Source organism: Schistocerca cancellata, chromosome 11 (genome assembly GCF_023864275.1).
Source record: "Schistocerca cancellata isolate TAMUIC-IGC-003103 chromosome 11, iqSchCanc2.1, whole genome shotgun sequence".
Lineage (NCBI taxonomy): Eukaryota > Metazoa > Arthropoda > Insecta > Orthoptera > Acrididae > Schistocerca > Schistocerca cancellata.
Genome location: NC_064636.1, coordinates 7,611,920 through 7,630,173, shown reverse-complemented (window position 1 = coordinate 7,630,173; position 18,254 = coordinate 7,611,920).

Genomic DNA, 18,254 nt, shown 5'->3' with positions numbered 1-18,254 from the left:
GGTTTGGTGCCTTGGACCAGACCGAGGACCTTAAGATTTTGCATGAACCGAGGACTGGCAGCCAGGTAACACGAGAAATTGTGTAAAGTGTTAATATGTAGTAAAAACCTAAGAAAATCTCCCGTTTCCGTCATTTACTATCGAATAGACATAACGCCAGATCGTCACAGTGGTCGCTTTTCTCTCTGAAACGGTTACATTTATCGTCTGCAAGCTCTTGTCGCGTGATGCGGTATGCAGACACAGTACAAGCAGCACACTAGAACACAGAATAAGAATCTACGTTGATGCAATCGGCCAGTAAGAAGAGCTACATTTCAAGTTTTAGTTATCGATTAATGAATTATTGGGCGGTTTGGTGCCTTGGACCAGACCGAGGACCTTAAGATTTTGCATGAACTGAGGACTGGCAGCCAGGTAACACGAGAAATTGTGTAAAGTGTTAATATGTAGTAAAAACCTAAGAAAATCTCCCGTTTCCGTCATTTACTATCGAATCGACATAACGCCAGATCGTCACAGTGGTCGCTTTTCTCTCTGAAACGGTTACATTTATCGTCTGCAAGCCCTTGTCGCGTGATGCGGTATGCAGACACAGTCCAAGCAGCACACTAGAACACAGAATAAGAATCTACGTTGATGCAATCGGCCAGTAAGAAGAGCTACATTTCAAGTTTTAGTTATCGATTAATGAATTATTGGGCGGTTTGGTGCCTTGGACCAGACCGAGGACCTTAAGATTTTGCATGAACCGAGGACTGGCAGCCAGGTAACACGAGAAATTGTGTTGTAAAGTGTTAATATGTAGTAAAAACCTAAGAAAATCTCCCGTTTCCGTCATTTACTATCGAATCGACATAACGCCAGATCGTCACAGTGGTCGTTTTTCTCTCTGAAACGGTTACATTTATCGTCTGCAAGCCCTTGTCGCGTGATGCGGTATGCAGACACAGTACAAGCAGCACACTAGAACACAGAATAAGAATCTACGTTGATGCAATCGGCCAGTAAGAAGAGCTACATTTCAAGTTATAGTTATCGATTAATGAATTATTGGGCGGTTTGGTGCCTTGGACCAGACCGAGGACCTTAAGATTTTGCATGAACCGAGGACTGGCAGCCAGGTAACACGAGAAATTGTGTAAAGTGTTAATATGTAGTAAAAACCTAAGAAAATCTCCCGTTTCCGTCATTTACTATCGAATCGACATAACGCCAGATCGTCACAGTGGTCGCTTTTCTCTCTGAAACGGTTACATTTATCGTCTGCAAGCCCTTGTCGCGTGATGCGGTATGCAGACACAGTACAAGCAGCACACTAGAACACAGAATAAGAATCTACGTTGATGCAATCGGCCAGTAAGAAGAGCTACATTTCAAGTTTTAGTTATCGATTAATGAATTATTGGGCGGTTTGGTGCCTTGGACCAGACCGAGGACCTTAAGATTTTGCATGAACCGAGGACTGGCAGCCAGGTAACACGAGAAATTGTGTAAAGTGTTAATATGTAGTAAAAACCTAAGAAAATCTCCCGTTTCCATCATTTACTATCGAATCAACATAACGCCAGATCGTCACAGTGGTCGCTTTTCTCTCTGAAACGGTTACATTTATCGTCTGCAAGCCCTTGTCGCGTGATGCGGTATGCAGAGTCACTACAAGCGGCATAGTAGAACACTGAAGAAGCATCTAAGTTTATGCAATCGCCCAGTAAGAAGAGCTACATTTCAAGTTTTAGTTATCGATTAATGAATTATTGGGCGGTTTGGTGCCTTGGACCAGACCGAGGACCTTAAGATTTTGCATGAACCGAGGACTGGCAGCCAGGTAACACGAGAAATTGTGTAAAGTGTTAATATGTAGTAAAAACCTAAGAAAATCTCCCGTTTCCGTCATTTACTATCGAATCGACATAACGCCAGATCGTCACAGTGGTCGCTTTTCTCTCTGAAACGGTTACATTTATCGTCTGCAAGCCCTTGTCGCGTGATGCGGTATGCAGACACAGTACAAGCAGCACACTAGAACACAGAATAAGAATCTACGTTGATGCAATCGGCCAGTAAGAAGAGCTACATTTCAAGTTTTAGTTATCGATTAATGAATTATTGGGCGGTTTGGTGCCTTGGACCAGACCGAGGACCTTAAGATTTTGCATGAACCGAGGACTGGCAGCCAGGTAACACGAGAAATTGTGTAAAGTGTTAATATGTAGTAAAAACCTAAGAAAATCTCCCGTTTCCGTCATTTACTATCGAATAGACATAACGCCAGATCGTCACAGTGGTCGCTTTTCTCTCTGAAACGGTTACATTTATCGTCTGCAAGCTCTTGTCGCGTGATGCGGTATGCAGACACAGTACAAGCAGCACACTAGAACACAGAATAAGAATCTACGTTGATGCAATCGGCCAGTAAGAAGAGCTACATTTCAAGTTTTAGTTATCGATTAATGAATTATTGGGCGGTTTGGTGCCTTGGACCAGACCGAGGACCTTAAGATTTTGCATGAACTGAGGACTGGCAGCCAGGTAACACGAGAAATTGTGTAAAGTGTTAATATGTAGTAAAAACCTAAGAAAATCTCCCGTTTCCGTCATTTACTATCGAATCGACATAACGCCAGATCGTCACAGTGGTCGCTTTTCTCTCTGAAACGGTTACATTTATCGTCTGCAAGCCCTTGTCGCGTGATGCGGTATGCAGAGTCACTACAAGCGGCATAGTAGAACACTGAAGAAGCATCTAAGTTTATGCAATCGCCCAGTAAGAAGAGCTACATTTCAAGTTTTAGTTATCGATTAATGAATTATTGGGCGGTTTGGTGCCTTGGACCAGACCGAGGACCTTAAGATTTTGCATGAACCGAGGACTGGCAGCCAGGTAACACGAGAAATTGTGTAAAGTGTTAATATGTAGTAAAAACCTAAGAAAATCTCCCGATTCCGTCATTTACTATCGAATCGACATAACGCCAGATCGTCACAGAGGTCGCTTTTCTCTCTGAAACGGTTACATTTATCGTCTGCAAGCCCTTGTCGCGTGATGCGGTATGCAGACACAGTACAAGCAGCACACTAGAACACAGAATAAGAATCTACGTTGATGCAATCGGCCAGTAAGAAGAGCTACATTTCAAGTTTTAGTTATCGATTAATGAATTATTGGGCGGTTTGGTGCCTTGGACCAGACCGAGGACCTTAAGATTTTGCATGAACCGAGGACTGGCAGCCAGGTAACACGAGAAATTGTGTAAAGTGTTAATATGTAGTAAAAACCTAAGAAAATCTCCCGTTTCCGTCATTTACTATCGAATCGACATAACGCCAGATCGTCACAGTGGTCGCTTTTCTCTCTGAAACGGTTACATTTATCGTCTGCAAGCCCTTGTCGCGTGATGCGGTATGCAGACACAGTACAAGCAGCACACTAGAACACAGAATAAGAATCTACGTTGATGCAATCGGCCAGGAAGAAGAGCTACATTTCAAGTTTTAGTTATCGATTAATGAATTATTGGGCGGTTTGGTGCCTTGGACCAGACCGAGGACCTTAAGATTTTGCATGAACCGAGGACTGGCAGCCAGGTAACACGAGAAATTGTGTAAAGTGTTAATATGTAGTAAAAACCTAAGAAAATCTCCCGTTTCCGTCATTTACTATCGAATCGACATAACGCCAGATCGTCACAGTGGTCGCTTTTCTCTCTGAAACGGTTACATTTATCGTCTGCAAGCCCTTGTCGCGTGATGCGGTATGCAGACACAGTCCAAGCAGCACACTAGAACACAGAATAAGAATCTACGTTGATGCAATCGGCCAGTAAGAAGAGCTACATTTCAAGTTTTAGTTATCGATTAATGAATTATTGGGCGGTTTGGTGCCTTGGACCAGACCGAGGACCTTAAGATTTTGCATGAACCGAGGACTGGCAGCCAGGTAACACGAGAAATTGTGTAAAGTGTTAATATGTAGTAAAAACCTAAGAAAATCTCCCGTTTCCATCATTTACTATCGAATCAACATAACGCCAGATCGTCACAGTGGTCGCTTTTCTCTCTGAAACGGTTACATTTATCGTCTGCAAGCCCTTGTCGCGTGATGCGGTATGCAGAGTCACTACAAGCGGCATAGTAGAACACTGAAGAAGCATCTAAGTTTATGCAATCGCCCAGTAAGAAGAGCAACATTTCAAGTTTTAGTTATCGATTAATGAATTATTGGGCGGTTTGGTGCCTTGGACCAGACCGAGGACCTTAAGATTTTGCATGAACCGAGGACTGGCAGCCAGGTAACACGAGAAATTGTGTAAAGTGTTAATATGTAGTAAAAACCTAAGAAAATCTCCCGTTTCCGTCATTTACTATCGAATCGACATAACGCCAGATCGTCACAGTGGTCGCTTTTCTCTCTGAAACGGTTACATTTATCGTCTGCAAGCCCTTGTCGCGTGATGCGGTATGCAGACACAGTACAAGCAGCACACTAGAACACAGAATAAGAATCTACGTTGATGCAATCGGCCAGTAAGAAGAGCTACATTTCAAGTTTTAGTTATCGATTAATGAATTATTGGGCGGTTTGGTGCCTTGGACCAGACCGAGGACCTTAAGATTTTGCATGAACCGAGGACTGGCAGCCAGGTAACACGAGAAATTGTGTAAAGTGTTAATATGTAGTAAAAACCTAAGAAAATCTCCCGTTTCCGTCATTTACTATCGAATAGACATAACGCCAGATCGTCACAGTGGTCGCTTTTCTCTCTGAAACGGTTACATTTATCGTCTGCAAGCTCTTGTCGCGTGATGCGGTATGCAGACACAGTACAAGCAGCACACTAGAACACAGAATAAGAATCTACGTTGATGCAATCGGCCAGTAAGAAGAGCTACATTTCAAGTTTTAGTTATCGATTAATGAATTATTGGGCGGTTTGGTGCCTTGGACCAGACCGAGGACCTTAAGATTTTGCATGAACTGAGGACTGGCAGCCAGGTAACACGAGAAATTGTGTAAAGTGTTAATATGTAGTAAAAACCTAAGAAAATCTCCCGTTTCCGTCATTTACTATCGAATCGACATAACGCCAGATCGTCACAGTGGTCGCTTTTCTCTCTGAAACGGTTACATTTATCGTCTGCAAGCCCTTGTCGCGTGATGCGGTATGCAGAGTCACTACAAGCGGCATAGTAGAACACTGAAGAAGCATCTAAGTTTATGCAATCGCCCAGTAAGAAGAGCTACATTTCAAGTTTTAGTTATCGATTAATGAATTATTGGGCGGTTTGGTGCCTTGGACCAGACCGAGGACCTTAAGATTTTGCATGAACCGAGGACTGGCAGCCAGGTAACACGAGAAATTGTGTAAAGTGTTAATATGTAGTAAAAACCTAAGAAAATCTCCCGATTCCGTCATTTACTATCGAATCGACATAACGCCAGATCGTCACAGAGGTCGCTTTTCTCTCTGAAACGGTTACATTTATCGTCTGCAAGCCCTTGTCGCGTGATGCGGTATGCAGACACAGTACAAGCAGCACACTAGAACACAGAATAAGAATCTACGTTGATGCAATAGGCCAGTAAGAAGAGCTACATTTCAAGTTTTAGTTATCGATTAATGAATTATTGGGCGGTTTGGTGCCTTGGACCAGACCGAGGACCTTAAGATTTTGCATGAACCGAGGACTGGCAGCCAGGTAACACGAGAAATTGTGTAAAGTGTTAATATGTAGTAAAAACCTAAGAAAATCTCCCGTTTCCGTCATTTACTATCGAATCGACATAACGCCAGATCGTCACAGTGGTCGCTTTTCTCTCTGAAACGGTTACACTTATCGTCTGCAAGCCCTTGTCGCGTGATGCGGTATGCAGACACAGTACAAGCAGCACACTAGAACACAGAATAAGAATCTACGTTGATGCAATCGGCCAGGAAGAAGAGCTACATTTCAAGTTTTAGTTATCGATTAATGAATTATTGGGCGGTTTGGTGCCTTGGACCAGACCGAGGACCTTAAGATTTTGCATGAACCGAGGACTGGCAGCCAGGTAACACGAGAAATTGTGTAAAGTGTTAATATGTAGTAAAAACCTAAGAAAATCTCCCGTTTCCGTCATTTACTATCGAATCGACATAACGCCAGATCGTCACAGTGGTCGCTTTTCTCTCTGAAACGGTTACATTTATCGTCTGCAAGCCCTTGTCGCGTGATGCGGTATGCAGACACAGTCCAAGCAGCACACTAGAACACAGAATAAGAATCTACGTTGATGCAATCGGCCAGTAAGAAGAGCTACATTTCAAGTTTTAGTTATCGATTAATGAATTATTGGGCGGTTTGGTGCCTTGGACCAGACCGAGGACCTTAAGATTTTGCATGAACCGAGGACTGGCAGCCAGGTAACACGAGAAATTGTGTTGTAAAGTGTTAATATGTAGTAAAAACCTAAGAAAATCTCCCGTTTCCGTCATTTACTATCGAATCGACATAACGCCAGATCGTCACAGTGGTCGCTTTTCTCTCTGAAACGGTTACACTTATCGTCTGCAAGCCCTTGTCGCGTGATGCGGTATGCAGACACAGTACAAGCAGCACACTAGAACACAGAATAAGAATCTACGTTGATGCAATCGGCCAGGAAGAAGAGCTACATTTCAAGTTTTAGTTATCGATTAATGAATTATTGGGCGGTTTGGTGCCTTGGACCAGACCGAGGACCTTAAGATTTTGCATGAACCGAGGACTGGCAGCCAGGTAACACGAGAAATTGTGTAAAGTGTTAATATGTAGTAAAAACCTAAGAAAATCTCCCGTTTCCGTCATTTACTTACGAATCGACATAACGCCAGATCGTCACAGTGGTCGCTTTTCTCTCTGAAACGGTTACATTTATCGTCTGCAAGCCCTTGTCGCGTGATGCGGTATGCAGACACAGTCCAAGCAGCACACTAGAACACAGAATAAGAATCTACGTTGATGCAATCGGCCAGTAAGAAGAGCTACATTTCAAGTTTTAGTTATCGATTAATGAATTATTGGGCGGTTTGGTGCCTTGGACCAGACCGAGGACCTTAAGATTTTGCATGAACCGAGGACTGGCAGCCAGGTAACACGAGAAATTGTGTTGTAAAGTGTTAATATGTAGTAAAAACCTAAGAAAATCTCCCGTTTCCGTCATTTACTATCGAATCGACATAACGCCAGATCGTCACAGTGGTCGTTTTTCTCTCTGAAACGGTTACATTTATCGTCTGCAAGCCCTTGTCGCGTGATGCGGTATGCAGACACAGTACAAGCAGCACACTAGAACACAGAATAAGAATCTACGTTGATGCAATCGGCCAGTAAGAAGAGCTACATTTCAAGTTTTAGTTATCGATTAATGAATTATTGGGCGGTTTGGTGCCTTGGACCAGACCGAGGACCTTAAGATTTTGCATGAACCGAGGACTGGCAGCCAGGTAACACGAGAAATTGTGTAAAGTGTTAATATGTAGTAAAAACCTAAGAAAATCTCCCGTTTCCATCATTTACTATCGAATCAACATAACGCCAGATCGTCACAGTGGTCGCTTTTCTCTCTGAAACGGTTACATTTATCGTCTGCAAGCCCTTGTCGCGTGATGCGGTATGCAGAGTCACTACAAGCGGCATAGTAGAACATTGAAGAAGCATCTAAGTTTATGCAATCGCCCAGTAAGAAGAGCAACATTTCAAGTTTTAGTTATCGATTAATGAATTATTGGGCGGTTTGGTGCCTTGGACCAGACCGAGGACCTTAAGATTTTGCATGAACCGAGGACTGGCAGCCAGGTAACACGAGAAATTGTGTAAAGTGTTAATATGTAGTAAAAACCTAAGAAAATCTCCCGTTTCCGTCATTTACTATCGAATCGACATAACGCCAGATCGTCACAGTGGTCGCTTTTCTCTCTGAAACGGTTACATTTATCGTCTGCAAGCCCTTGTCGCGTGATGCGGTATGCAGAGTCACTACAAGCGGCATAGTAGAACACTGAAGAAGCATCTAAGTTTATGCAATCGCCCAGTAAGAAGAGCTACATTTCAAGTTTTAGTTATCGATTAATGAATTATTGGGCGGTTTGGTGCCTTGGACCAGACCGAGGACCTTAAGATTTTGCATGAACCGAGGACTGGCAGCCAGGTAACACGAGAAATTGTGTAAAGTGTTAATATGTAGTAAAAACCTAAGAAAATCTCCCGTTTCCGTCATTTACTATCGAATCGACATAACGCCAGATCGTCACAGTGGTCGCTTTTCTCTCTGAAACGGTTACATTTATCGTCTGCAAGCCCTTGTCGCGTGATGCGGTATGCAGACACAGTACAAGCAGCACACTAGAACACAGAATAAGAATCTACGTTGATGCAATCGGCCAGTAAGAAGAGCTACATTTCAAGTTTTAGTTATCGATTAATGAATTATTGGGCGGTTTGGTGCCTTGGACCTGACCGAGGACCTTAAGATTTTGCATGAACCGAGGACTGGCAGCCAGGTAACACGAGAAATTGTGTTGTAAAGTGTTAATATGTAGTAAAAACCTAAGAAAATCTCCCGTTTCCGTCATTTACTATCGAATCGACATAACGCCAGATCGTCACAGTGGTCGTTTTTCTCTCTGAAACGGTTACATTTATCGTCTGCAAGCCCTTGTCGCATGATGCGGTATGCAGACACAGTACAAGCAGCACACTAGAACACAGAATAAGAATCTACGTTGATGCAATCGGCCAGTAAGAAGAGCTACATTTTAAGTTTTAGTTATCGATTAATGAATTATTGGGCGGTTTGGTGCCTTGGACCAGACCGAGGACCTTAAGATTTTGCATGAACCGAGGACTGGCAGCCAGGTAACACGAGAAATTGTGTAAAGTGTTAATATGTAGTAAAAACCTAAGAAAATCTCCCGTTTCCGTCATTTACTATCGAATCGACATAACGCCAGATCGTCACAGTGGTCGTTTTTCTCTCTGAAACGGTTACATTTATCGTCTGCAAGCCCTTGTCGCGTGATGCGGTATGCAGACACAGTACAAGCAGCACACTAGAACACAGAATAAGAATCTACGTTGATGCAATCGGCCAGTAAGAAGAGCTACATTTCAAGTTTTAGTTATCGATTAATGAATTATTGGGCGGTTTGGTGCCTTGGACCAGACCGAGGACCTTAAGATTTTGCATGAACCGAGGACTGGCAGCCAGGTAACACGAGAAAATGTGTAAAGTGTTAATATGTAGTAAAAACCTAAGAAAATCTCCCGTTTCCGTCATTTACTATCGAATCGACATAACGCCAGATCGTCACAGTGGTCGCTTTTCTCTCTGAAACGGTTACATTTATCGTCTGCAAGCCCTTGTCGCGTGATGCGGTATGCAGACACAGTACAAGCAGCACACTAGAACACAGAATAAGAATCTACGTTGATGCAATCGGCCAGTAAGAAGAGCTACATTTCAAGTTTTAGTTATCGATTAATGAATTATTGGGCGGTTTGGTGCCTTGGACCAGACCGAGGACCTTAAGATTTTGCATGAACCGAGGACTGGCAGCCAGGTAACACGAGAAATTGTGTAAAGTGTTAATATGGAGTAAAAACCTAAGAAAATCCTCCGTTTCCGTCATTTACTATCGTGTCGACATAACGCCAGATCGTCACAGTGGTCGCTTTTCTCTCTGAAACGGTTACATTTATCGTCTGCAAGCCTTTGTCGCGTGATGCGGTATGCAGACACAGTACAAGCAGCACACTAGAACACAGAATAAGAATCTACGTTGATGCAATCGGCCAGTAAGAAGAGCTACATTTCAAGTTTTAGTTATCGATTAATGAATTATTGGGCGGTATGGTGCCTTGGACCAGACCGAGGACCTTAAGATTTTGCATGAACCGAGGACTGGAAGCCAGGTAACACGAGAAATTGTGTAAAGTGTTAATATGTAGTAAAAACCTAAGAAAATCTCCCGTTTCCGTCATTTACTATCGAATCGACATAACGCCAGATCGTCACAGTGGTCGTTTTTCTCTCTGAAACGGTTACATTTATCGTCTGCAAGCCCTTGTCGCGTGATGCGGTATGCAGAGTCACTACAAGCGGCATAGTAGAACACTGAAGAAGCATCTACGTTGATGCAATCGGCCAGTAAGAAGAGCTACATTTCAAGTTTTAGTTATCGATTAATGAATTATTGGGCGGTTTGGTGCCTTGGACCAGACCGAGGACCTTAAGATTTTGCATGAACCGAGGACTGGCAGCCAGGTAACACGAGAAATTGTGTAAAGTGTTAATATGTAGTAAAAACCTAAGAAAATCTCCCGTTTCCGTCATTTACTATCGAATCGACATAACGCCAGATCGTCACAGTGGTCGCTTTTCTCTCTGAAACGGTTACATTTATCGTCAGCAAGCCCTTGTCGCGTGATGCGGTATGCAGAGTCACTACAAGCGGCATAGTAGAACACTGAAGAAGCATCTACGTTGATGCAATCGGCCAGTAAGGAGAGCTACATTTCAAGTTTTAGTTATCGATTAATGAATTATTGGGCGGTTTGGTGCCTTGGACCAGACCGAGGACCTTAAGATTTTGCATGAACCGAGGACTGGCAGCCAGGTAACACGAGAAATTGTGTAAAGTGTTAATATGTAGTAAAAACCTAAGAAAATCTCCCGTTTCCGTCATTTACTATCGAATCGACATAACGCCAGATCGTCACAGTGGTCGCTTTTCTCTCTGAAACGGTTACATTTATCGTCTGCAAGCCCTTGTCGCGTGATGCGGTATGCAGAGTCACTACTAGCGGCATAGTAGAACACTGAAGAAGCATCTAAGTTTATGCAATCGCCCAGTAAGAAGAGCTACATTTCAAGTTTTAGTTATCGATTAATGAATTATTGGGCGGTTTGGTGCCTTGGACCAGACCGAGGACCTTAAGATTTTGCATGAACCGAGGACTGGCAGCCACGTAACACGAGAAATTGTGTAAAGTGTTAATATGTAGTAAAAACCTAAGAAAATCTCCCGTTTCCGTCATTTACTATCGAATCGACATAACGCCAGATCGTCACAGTGGTCGCTTTTCTCTCTGAAACGGTTACATTTATCGTCTGCAAGCCCTTGTCGCGTGATGCGGTATGCAGACACTGTACAAGCAGCACACTAGAACACAGAATAAGACTCTACGTTGATGCAATCGGCCAGTAAGAAGAGCTACATTTCAAGTTTTAGTTATCGATTAATGAATTATTGGGCGGTTTGGTGCCTTGGACCAGACCGAGGACCTTAAGATTTTGCATGAACCGAGGACTGGCAACCAGGTAACACGAGAAATTGTGTAAAGTGTTAATATGTAGTAAAAACCTAAGAAAATCTCCCGTTCCCGTCATTTACTATCGAATCGACATAACGCCAGATCGTCACAGTGGTCGCTTTTCTCTCTGAAACGGTTACATTTATCGTCTGCAAGCCCTTGTCGCGTGATGCGGTATGCAGAGTCACTACAAGCGGCATAGTAGAACACTGAAGAAGCATCTAAGTTTATGCAATCGCCCAGTAAGAAGAGCTACATTTCAAGTTTTCGTTATCGATTAATGAATTATTGGGCGGTTTGGTGCCTTGGACCAGACCGAGGACCTTAAGATTTTGCATGAACCGAGGACTGGCAGCCAGGTAACACGAGAAATTGTGTAAAGTGTTAATATGTAGTAGAAACCTAAGAAAATCTCCCGTTTCCGTCATTTACTATCGAATCGACATAACGCCAGATCGTCACAGTGGTCGCTTTTCTCTCTGAAACGGTTACATTTATCGTCTGCAAGCCCTTGTCGCGTGATGCGGTACGCAGACACAGTACAAGCAACACACTAGAACACAGAATAAGAATCTACGTTGATGCAATCGGCCAGTAAGAAGAGCTACATTTCAAGTTTTAGTTATCGATTAATGAATTATTGGGCGGTTTGGTGCCTTGGACCAGACCGAGGACCTTAAGATTTTGCATGAACCGAGGACTGGCAGCCAGGTAACACGAGAAATTGTGTAAAGTGTTAATATGGAGTAAAAACCTAAGAAAATCCTCCGTTTCCGTCATTTACTATCGAATCGACATAACGCCAGATCGTCACAGTGGTCGCTTTTCTCTCTGAAACGGTTACATTTATCGTCTGCAAGCCCTTGTCGCGTGATGCGGTATGCAGACACAGTACAAGCAGCACACTAGAACACAGAATAAGAATCTACGTTGATGCAATCGGCCCGTAAGAAGAGCTACATTTCAAGTTTTAGTTATCGATTAATGAATTATTGGGCGGTATGGTGCCTTGGACCAGACCGAGGACCTTAAGATTTTGCATGAACCGAGGACTGGAAGCCAGGTAACACGAGAAATTGTGTAAAGTGTTAATATGTAGTAAAAACCTAAGAAAATCTCCCGTTTCCGTCATTTACTATCGAATCGACATAACGCCAGATCGTCACAGTGGTCGTTTTTCTCTCTGAAACGGTTACATTTATCGTCTGCAAGCCCTTGTCGCGTGATGCGGTATGCAGAGTCACTACAAGCGGCATAGTAGAACACTGAAGAAGCATCTACGTTGATGCAATCGGCCAGTAAGAAGAGCTACATTTCAAGTTTTAGTTATCGATTAATGAATTATTGGGCGGTTTGGTGCCTTGGACCAGACCGAGGACCTTAAGATTTTGCATGAACCGAGGACTGGCAGCCAGGTAACACGAGAAATTGTGTAAAGTGTTAATATGTAGTAAAAACCTAAGAAAATCTCCCGTTTCCGTCATTTACTATCGAATCGACATAACGCCAGATCGTCACAGTGGTCGCTTTTCTCTCTGAAACGGTTACATTTATCGTCAGCAAGCCCTTGTCGCGTGATGCGGTATGCAGAGTCACTACAAGCGGCATAGTAGAACACTGAAGAAGCATCTACGTTGATGCAATCGGCCAGTAAGAAGAGCTACATTTCAAGGTTTAGTTATCGATTAATGAATTATTGGGCGGTTTGGTGCCTTGGACCAGACCGAGGACCTTAAGATTTTGCATGAACCGAGGACTGGCAGCCAGGTAACACGAGAAATTGTGTAAAGTGTTAATATGTAGTAAAAACCTAAGAAAATCTCCCGTTTCCGTCATTTACTATCGAATCGACATAACGCCAGATCGTCACAGTGGTCGCTTTTCTCTCTGAAACGGTTACATTTATCGTCTGCAAGCCCTTGTCGCGTGATGCGGTATGCAGAGTCACTACTAGCGGCATAGTAGAACACTGAAGAAGCATCTAAGTTTATGCAATCGCCCAGTAAGAAGAGCTACATTTCAAGTTTTAGTTATCGATTAATGAATTATTGGGCGGTATGGTGCCTTGGACCAGACCGAGGACCTTAAGATTTTGCATGAACCGAGGACTGGAAGCCAGGTAACACGAGAAATTGTGTAAAGTGTTAATATGTAGTAAAAACCTAAGAAAATCTCCCGTTTCCGTCATTTACTATCGAATCGACATAACGCCAGATCGTCACAGTGGTCGTTTTTCTCTCTGAAACGGTTACATTTATCGTCTGCAAGCCTTTGTCGCGTGATGCGGTATGCAGACACAGTACAAGCAGCACACTAGAACACAGAATAAGAATCTACGTTGATGCAATCGGCCAGTAAGAAGAGCTACATTTCAAGTTTTAGTTATCGATTAATGAATTATTGGGCGGTATGGTGCCTTGGACCAGACCGAGGACCTTAAGATTTTGCATGAACCGAGGACTGGAAGCCAGGTAACACGAGAAATTGTGTAAAGTGTTAATATGTAGTAAAAACCTAAGAAAATCTCCCGTTTCCGTCATTTACTATCGAATCGACATAACGCCAGATCGTCACAGTGGTCGTTTTTCTCTCTGAAACGGTTACATTTATCATCTGCAAGCCCTTGTCGCGTGATGCGGTATGCAGAGTCACTACAAGCGGCATAGTAGAACACTGAAGAAGCATCTACGTTGATGCAATCGGCCAGTAAGAAGAGCTACATTTCAAGTTTTAGTTATCGATTAATGAATTATTGGGCGGTTTGGTGCCTTGGACCAGACCGAGGACCTTAAGATTTTGCATGAACCGAGGACTGGCAGCCAGGTAACACGAGAAATTGTGTAAAGTGTTAATATGTAGTAAAAACCTAAGAAAATCTCCCGTTTCCGTCATTTACTATCGAATCGACATAACGCCAGATCGTCACAGTGGTCGCTTTTCTCTCTGAAACGGTTACATTTATCGTCAGCAAGCCCTTGTCGCGTGATGCGGTATGCAGAAACACTACAAGCGGCATAGTAGAACACTGAAGAAGCATCTACGTTGATGCAATCGGCCAGTAAGGAGAGCTACATTTCAAGTTTTAGTTATCGATTAATGAATTATTGGGCGGTTTGGTGCCTTGGACCAGACCGAGGACCTTAAGATTTTGCATGAACCGAGGACTGGCAGCCAGGTAACACGAGAAATTGTGTAAAGTGTTAATATGTAGTAAAAACCTAAGAAAATCTCCCGTTTCCGTCATTTACTATCGAATCGACATAACGCCAGATCGTCACAGTGGTCGCTTTTCTCTCTGAAACGGTTACATTTATCGTCTGCAAGCCCTTGTCGCGTGATGCGGTATGCAGAGTCACTACTAGCGGCATAGTAGAACACTGAAGAAGCATCTAAGTTTATGCAATCGCCCAGTAAGAAGAGCTACATTTCAAGTTTTAGTTATCGATTAATGAATTATTGGGCGGTTTGGTGCCTTGGACCAGACCGAGGACCTTAAGATTTTGCATGAACCGAGGACTGGCAGCCACGTAACACGAGAAATTGTGTAAAGTGTTAATATGTAGTAAAAACCTAAGAAAATCTCCCGTTTCCGTCACTTACTATCGAATCGACATAACGCCAGATCGTCACAGTGGTCGCTTTTCTCTCTGAAACGGTTACATTTATCGTCTGCAAGCCCTTGTCGCGTGATGCGGTATGCAGACACTGTACAAGCAGCACACTAGAACACAGAATAAGACTCTACGTTGATGCAATCGGCCAGTAAGAAGAGCTACATTTCAAGTTTTAGTTATCGATTAATGAATTATTGGGCGGTTTGGTGCCTTGGACCAGACCGAGGACCTTAAGATTTTGCATGAACCGAGGACTGGCAACCAGGTAACACGAGAAATTGTGTAAAGTGTTAATATGTAGTAAAAACCTAAGAAAATCTCCCGTTTCCGTCATTTACTATCGAATCGACATAACGCCAGATCGTCACAGTGGTCGCTTTTCTCTCTGAAACGGTTACATTTATCGTCTGCAAGCCCTTGTCGCGTGATGCGGTATGCAGAGTCACTACAAGCGGCATAGTAGAACACTGAAGAAGCATCTAAGTTTATGCAATCGCCCAGTAAGAAGAGCTACATTTCAAGTTTTAGTTATCGATTAATGAATTATTGGGCGGTTTGGTGCCTTGGACCAGACCGAGGACCTTAAGATTTTGCATGAACCGAGGACTGGCAGCCAGGTAACACGAGAAATTGTGTAAAGTGTTAATATGTAGTAGAAACCTAAGAAAATCTCCCGTTTCCGTCATTTACTATCGAATCGACATAACGCCAGATCGTCACAGTGGTCGCTTTTCTCTCTGAAACGGTTACATTTATCGTCTGCAAGCCCTTGTCGCGTGATGCGGTATGCAGACACAGTACAAGCAGCACACTAGAACACAGAATAAGAATCTACGTTGATGCAATCGGCCCGTAAGAAGAGCTACATTTCAAGTTTTAGTTATCGATTAATGAATTATTGGGCGGTTTGGTGCCTTGGACCAGACCGAGGACCTTAAGATTTTGCATGAACCGAGGACTGGCAGCCAGGTAACACGAGAAATTGTGTAAAGTGTTAATATGGAGTAAAAACCTAAGAAAATCCTCCGTTTCCGTCATTTACTATCGAATCGACATAACGCCAGATCGTCACAGTGGTCGCTTTTCTCTCTGAAACGGTTACATTTATCGTCTGCAAGCCCTTGTCGCGTGATGCGGTATGCAGACACAGTACAAGCAGCACACTAGAACACAGAATAAGAATCTACGTTGATGCAATCGGCCCGTAAGAAGAGCTACATTTCAAGTTTTAGTTATCGATTAATGAATTATTGGGCGGTATGGTGCCTTGGACCAGACCGAGGACCTTAAGATTTTGCATGAACCGAGGACTGGAAGCCAGGTAACACGAGAAATTGTGTAAAGTGTTAATATGTAGTAAAAACCTAAGAAAATCTCCCGTTTCCGTCATTTACTATCGAATCGACATAACGCCAGATCGTCACAGTGGTCGTTTTTCTCTCTGAAACGGTTACATTTATCGTCTGCAAGCCCTTGTCGCGTGATGCGGTATGCAGAGTCACTACAAGCGGCATAGTAGAACACTGAAGAAGCATCTACGTTGATGCAATCGGCCAGTAAGAAGAGCTACATTTCAAGTTTTAGTTATCGATTAATGAATTATTGGGCGGTTTGGTGCCTTGGACCAGACCGAGGACCTTAAGATTTTGCATGAACCGAGGACTGGCAGCCAGGTAACACGAGAAATTGTGTAAAGTGTTAATATGTAGTAAAAACCTAAGAAAATCTCCCGTTTCCGTCATTTACTATCGAATCGACATAACGCCAGATCGTCACAGTGGTCGCTTTTCTCTCTGAAACGGTTACATTTATCGTCAGCAAGCCCTTGTCGCGTGATGCGGTATGCAGAGTCACTACAAGCGGCATAGTAGAACACTGAAGAAGCATCTACGTTGATGCAATCGGCCAGTAAGAAGAGCTACATTTCAAGGTTTAGTTATCGATTAATGAATTATTGGGCGGTTTGGTGCCTTGGACCAGACCGAGGACCTTAAGATTTTGCATGAACCGAGGACTGGCAGCCAGGTAACACGAGAAATTGTGTAAAGTGTTAATATGTAGTAAAAACCTAAGAAAATCTCCCGTTTCCGTCATTTACTATCGAATCGACATAACGCCAGATCGTCACAGTGGTCGCTTTTCTCTCTGAAACGGTTACATTTATCGTCTGCAAGCCCTTGTCGCGTGATGCGGTATGCAGAGTCACTACTAGCGGCATAGTAGAACACTGAAGAAGCATCTAAGTTTATGCAATCGCCCAGTAAGAAGAGCTACATTTCAAGTTTTAGTTATCGATTAATGAATTATTGGGCGGTTTGGTGCCTTGGACCAGACCGAGGACCTTAAGATTTTGCATGAACCGAGGACTGGCAGCCAGGTAACACGAGAAATTGTGTAAAGTGTTAATATGTAGTAGAAACCTAAGAAAATCTCCCGTTTCCGTCATTTACTATCGAATCGACATAACGCCAGATCGTCACAGTGGTCGCTTTTCTCTCTGAAACGGTTACATTTATCGTCTGCAAGCCCTTGTCGCGTGATGCGGTATGCAGACACAGTACAAGCAGCACACTAGAACACAGAATAAGAATCTACGTTGATGCAATCGGCCAGTAAGAAGAGCTACATTTCAAGTTTTAGTTATCGATTAATGAATTATTGGGCGGTTTGGTGCCTTGGACCAGACCGAGGACCTTAAGGTTTTGCATGAACCGAGGACTGGCAGCCAGGTAACACGAGAAATTGTGTAAAGTGTTAATATGTAGTAAAAACCTAAGAAAATCTCCCGTTTCCGTCATTTACTATCGAATCGACATAACGCCAGATCGTCACAGTGGTCGCTTTTCTCTCTGAAACGGTTACATTTATCGTCTGCAAGCCCTTGTCGCGTGATGCGGTATGCAGACACAGTACAAGCAGCACACTAGAACACAGAATAAGAATCTACGTTGATGCAATCGGCCAGTAAGAAGATCTAGATTTCAAGTTTTAGTTATCGATTAATGAATTATTGGGCGGTTTGGTGCCTTGGACCAGACCGAGGACCTTAAGATTTTGCATGAACCGAGGACTGGCAGCCAGGTAACACGAGAAATTGTGTTGTAAAGTGTTAATATGTAGTAAAAACCTAAGAAAATCTCCCGTTTCCGTCATTTACTATCGAATCGACATAACGCCAGATCGTCACAGTGGTCGTTTTTCTCTCTGAAACGGTTACATTTATCGTCTGCAAGCCCTTGTCGCGTGATGCGGTATGCAGAGTCACTACAAGCGGCATAGTAGAACACTAAAGAAGCATCTACGATG